Raw genomic sequence first — 6,000 nt, forward strand, 5'->3', positions numbered from 1 at the left:
AACATCGACGTCAAGTTGGTATGGTATGGTATGGTATGGTATGGTATGGTCTTTATTGTCATTGCACAAATGAGGCGAGTGCTGGCCTCACCATGGTCTGGACTCTCCCATTATGAACTGTATCCACTGGCGTCCAAGTGGACTCACTATATTTTACAGTAAAATTGTGGTGACTGAGTTGCTAGTTTTTTCACGTGCTACTGCTTTTCCAGTTTGTTGTAAAAAGAACAATTTTACAGTCAAGTTTTTGTGACTAAGCTGCCAGTTTTTATTGTAAATAAACAATAGTACTGTTTTACCATTTACTGTAAAATGTTGTAAAAATCCCTGTCAATTTGGCAGTAAAATGTTGGCGACTAAGATGGCAGTTTTTACTGTAAAAAACAGTAGTAAGGTTTATCCGTTTACCAACATTTTTTGTAAAAAAACATTTTGCATTTTACAGTAAAACTCTGGTGACTGAGTTGCTAGTTCTTTCGCGTAAAAACCCCAAAAAACAGTGCTTTTGTTTTTCCATTTACCGTAATATGTTTTAAAAACCATTATATTTTACAGTAAAATGTGGGTGACTGAGTTGCCAGTTTCTGCTGTTATTCCATTTACTGTAACAAAAAAAAACACTTTTACAGTAAAATTCTGGTTATTTCCAGTTTTTACTGTAAAAAAACCCCCAGTGGAACGGTTTTTCCATTTACAGTAAAATGTAAAAAAAACACTATATATTTTACAGTAAAACTCTGCTGACTGAGAAGCCGGTTTTTACTGTAAAAAATACAGTAAACTATATTTAATTTACCGTAAAATGTTGTACAAAAACACTTTATTTTACAGTAAAATTTGGGTGACTGTGTTGCTAGTTTGTGCTGTTAATCCATTTACTGTAACATGTTGTAAAAAGCACAATTTTACAGTCAAATTCTGGTGATCAAGTTGCCAGTTTTTAGTGTAAAAAAAAATGGAACTATTTTTCATTTACCGTGAAATGTTGTAAAAAAGCCATTATATTTTACAGTAAAATTCTGGTGACTGAGTTGCTAGTTTGTGCTGTTTTTCCAGGTACTGTAGTATGCTGTAAAACCCCCCACAAATTTACAGTAAAATTCAGGCGACCAAGTTGCATGCTTTTACTGTAAAAAAAAAAACAGTTTAACTGTTTTTCATTTACTGTAAAATAAAATAAAAACACTGTATATTTTACAGTAAAATTTGGGTGACTGAGTTTCCGGTTTGTGCTGTTTATCCATTTACTGTAACATGTTGTAAAAAACACTATGTTACAGTAAAATTCAGGCGACCAAGGTGCAAGTTTTTACTGTAAAAAAAAAACAGTTGAACTGTTTTACATTTACCATAAAATGAAAAAAAACCCACTGTATATTTTACAGTAACATTTTGGCTTTTGAACTATTTTTAATTTACTGTACAATGCTGTAAAAAGCACTATTTTACAGTATAATTCTGGTGCTCAAGCAGCCAGTTTTTACTGTAAAAAAAACAGTTGAACTGTTTTTCATTTATCGTAAAATGTTGAAAACCCCCACAATATTTTACAGTAAAATTCTGACGACTGAGTTGCTAGTTTGTGCTGTTTTTCCAGGTACTGAAGTATGCTGTAAAAAATTCAGGCGACCGAGTTGCATGTTTTTACTGTAAAAAAAAACAGTTGAACTGTTTTTCATTTACCATAAAATAAAATAAAACCACTATATATTTTACAGTAAAATGTGGGTGAATGAGTTGCCAGTTTGTGCTGTTAATCCATTTACTGTAACATGTTGTAAAAATAACTATTTTACAGTCAAATTCTGATGATCAAGTTGCCAGTTTTTACTGTAAAAAAAAAGTTGTACTATTTTTCATTTACTGTAAAATGTTGTAAAAAAAACCATTATATTTTACAGTAAAATTCTGGCGACTGAGTTGCCAGTTATTACTGTAAAAACAGTTGGAGAATTTCATTCATCGTAAAATGTTGTAAAAACCCCCCCACAATATTTTACAGTAAAATTCTGACGACAGAGTTGGCAGTTTGTGCTGTTTTTCCAGGTACTGTAGTATGCTGTAAAACCCCCCCCACAAATTTATAGTAAAATTCAGGCGACCAAGTTGCATGCTTTTACTGTAAAAAAAAACAGTTTAACTGTTTTTCATTTACTGTAAAATAAAAAAAGAACACTGAATATTTTACAGTAAAATTTGGGTGACTGAGTTGTCGGTTTGTGCTGTTAATCCATTTACTGTAACATGTTGTAAAAAACACTATTTTACAGTAAAATTCTGATGACTGAGCAGCCAGTTTTTACTGTAAAAAAAGAGTTGAACTATTTTTCATTTACCGTGAAATGTTGTAAAAAAAAACCACTATATTTTACAGTATAATTCTGGTGATCAAGCAGACAGTTTTTACTGAAAAAAAAAACAATTGAACTGTTTTTCATTTATCGTAAAATGTTGAAAACCACCACAATATTTTACAGTAAAATTCTGACGACTGAGTTGCTAGTTTGTGCTGTTTTCCAGGTACTGAAGTATGCTGTAAAAAAATTCAGGCGACCGAGTTGCATGTTTTTACTGTAAAAAAAACAGTTGAACTGTTTTTCATGTACCATAAAATAAAATAAAAACACTGTATATTTTACAGTAAAATTTGGGTGAATGAGTTGCCAGTTTGTGCTGTTAATCCATTTACTGTAACATGTTGTAAAAATAACTATTTTACAGTCAAATTCTGATGATCAAGTTGCCAGTTTTTACTGTAAAAAAAAAGTTGTACTATTTTTCATTTACCGTAAAATGTTGTAAAAAAAACATTATATTTTACAGTAAAATTCTTTTGACTGAGTTGCCAGTTATTACTGTAAAAACAGTTGGAGAATTTCATTCATCGTAAAATCTTGTAAAAAAACCCCCACAATATTTTACAGTAAAATTCTGACGACAGAGTTGGCAGTTTGTGCTGTTTTTCCAGGTACTGTAGTATGCTGTAAAAAACCCCCCACAAATTTATAGTAAAATTCAGGCGACCAAGTTGCATGCTTTAACTGTAAAAAACAAAACAGTTTAACTGTTTTTCATTTACTGTAAAATAAAAAAAGAACACTGTATATTTTACAGTAAAATTTGGGTGACTGAGTTGTCGGTTTGTGCTGTTAATCCATTTACTGTAACATGTTGTAAAAAACACTATTTTACAGTAAAATTCTGATGACTGAGCAGCCAGTTTTTACTGTAAAAAAAGAGTTGAACTATTTTTCATTTACCGTGAAATGTTGTAAAAAAAACCCACTATATTTTACAGTATAATTCTGGTGATCAAGCAGACAGTTTTTACTGAAAAAAAAAACAATTGAACTGTTTTTCATTTATCGTAAAATGTTGAAAACCACCACAACATTTTACAGTAAAATTCTGACGACTGAGTTGCTAGTTTGTGCTGTTTTCCAGGTACTGAAGTATGCTGTAAAAAATTCAGGCGACCGAGTTGCATGTTTTTACTGTAAAAAAAACAGTTGAACTGTTTTTCATTTACCATAAAATAAAATAAAAACACTGTATATTTTACAGTAAAATTTGGGTGAATGAGTTGCCAGTTTGTGCTGTTAATCCATTTACTGTAACATGTTGTAAAAATAACTATTTTACAGTCAAATTCTGATGATCAAGTTGCCAGTTTTTACTGTAAAAAAAAAGTTGTACTATTTTTCATTTACCGTAAAATGTTGTAAAAAAAACATTATATTTTACAGTAAAATTCTTTTGACTGAGTTGCCAGTTATTACTGTAAAAACAGTTGGAGAATTTCATTCATCGTAAAATCTTGTAAAAAAAACCCCCACAATATTTTACAGTAAAATTCTGACGACAGAGTTGGCAGTTTGTGCTGTTTTTCCAGGTACTGTAGTATGCTGTAAAAACCCCCCCACAAATTTATAGTAAAATTCAGGCGACCAAGTTGCATGCTTTAACTGTAAAAAAACAAACAGTTTAACTGTTTTTCATTTACTGTAAAATAAAAAAAGAACACTGTATATTTTACAGTAAAATTTGGGTGACTGAGTTGTCGGTTTGTGCTGTTAATCCATTTACTGTAACATGTTGTAAAAAACACTATTTTGCAGTAAAATTCTGATGACTGAGCAGCCAGTTTTTACTGTAAAAAAAGAGTTGAACTATTTTTCATTTACCGTGAAATGTTGTAAAAAAAACCCACTATATTTTACAGTATAATTCTGGTGATCAAGCAGACAGTTTTTACTGAAAAAAAAAACAATTGAACTGTTTTTCATTTATCGTAAAATGTTGAAAACCACCACAACATTTTACAGTAAAATTCTGACGACTGAGTTGCTAGTTTGTGCTGTTTTCCAGGTACTGAAGTATGCTGTAAAAAATTCAGGCGACCGAGTTGCATGTTTTTACTGTAAAAAAAACAGTTGAACTGTTTTTCATTTACCATAAAATAAAATAAAAACACTGTATATTTTACAGTAAAATTTGGGTGAATGAGTTGCCAGTTTGTGCTGTTAATCCATTTACTGTAACATGTTGTAAAAATAACTATTTTACAGTCAAATTCTGATGATCAAGTTGCCAGTTTTTACTGTAAAAAAAAAGTTGTACTATTTTTCATTTACCGTAAAATGTTGTAAAAAAAACATTATATTTTACAGTAAAATTCTTTTGACTGAGTTGCCAGTTATTACTGTAAAAACAGTTGGAGAATTTCATTCATCGTAAAATCTTGTAAAAAAAACCCCCACAATATTTTACAGTAAAATTCTGACGACAGAGTTGGCAGTTTGTGCTGTTTTTCCAGGTACTGTAGTATGCTGTAAAAACCCCCCCACAAATTTATAGTAAAATTCAGGCGACCAAGTTGCATGCTTTAACTGTAAAAAAACAAACAGTTTAACTGTTTTTCATTTACTGTAAAATAAAAAAAGAACACTGTATATTTTACAGTAAAATTTGGGTGACTGAGTTGTCGGTTTGTGCTGTTAATCCATTTACTGTAACATGTTGTAAAAAACACTATTTTACAGTAAAATTCTGATGACTGAGCAGCCAGTTTTTACTGTAAAAAAACAGTTGAACTATTTTAAATTTACTGTACAATTCTGTAAAAAGCACTATTTTACAGTATAATTCTAGTGATCAAGCAGCCAGTTTTTACTGTAAAAAAAGAGTTGAACTATTTTTCATTTACCGTGAAATGTTGTAAAAAACCCACTATATTTTACAGTATAATTCTGGTGATCAAGCAGACAGTTTTTACTGAAAAAAAAAACAATTGAACTGTTTTTCATTTATCGTAAAATGTTGAAAACCACCACAACATTTTACAGTAAAATTCTGACGACTGAGTTGCTAGTTTGTGCTGTTTTTCCAGGTACTGAAGTATGCTGTAAAAAATTCAGGCGACCGAGTTGCATGTTTTTACCATAAAACAAAATAAAAACACTGTATATTTTACAGTAAAATTTGGGTGAATGAGTTGCCAGTTTGTGCTGTTAATCCATTTACTGTAACATCCATCCATTTTCTACCGCTTATTCCCTTTGGGGTCGCGGGGGGCGCTGGAGCCTATCTCAGCTACAATCGGGCGGAAGGCGGGGTACACCCTGGACAAGTCGCCACCTCACCTTTACTGTAACATGTTGTAAAAAAAACAAAATTTTACAGTAAAATTCTGGCGACTAAGCCAGTTTTTACTGTAAAAAAACAGTTGAACTATTTTTAATTTACTGTAAAAAGTTGTAAAAATCACTATTTTACAGTAACATTTTGGTGACAGAGCTGCCAGTTTTGACTGTAAAATCCACATATTTATTACAGCCTTTGTAAAAAATATATATACTTTTTAAAAATATATTTTTCGCTGCCATGAGGAGTTTGACACACCTGCTTTAAAACATTTTCACTTCTGTCACCTAATTTCAAAGTGTCGGATAGGGACTCGAAATCGTGTGGGATCTAAGGTCAAACCATGGGATCAGGACT

The sequence above is a fragment of the Nerophis lumbriciformis genome, linkage group LG18 (genome assembly GCF_033978685.3).
Source record: "Nerophis lumbriciformis linkage group LG18, RoL_Nlum_v2.1, whole genome shotgun sequence".
Classification (NCBI taxonomy): domain Eukaryota; kingdom Metazoa; phylum Chordata; class Actinopteri; order Syngnathiformes; family Syngnathidae; genus Nerophis; species Nerophis lumbriciformis.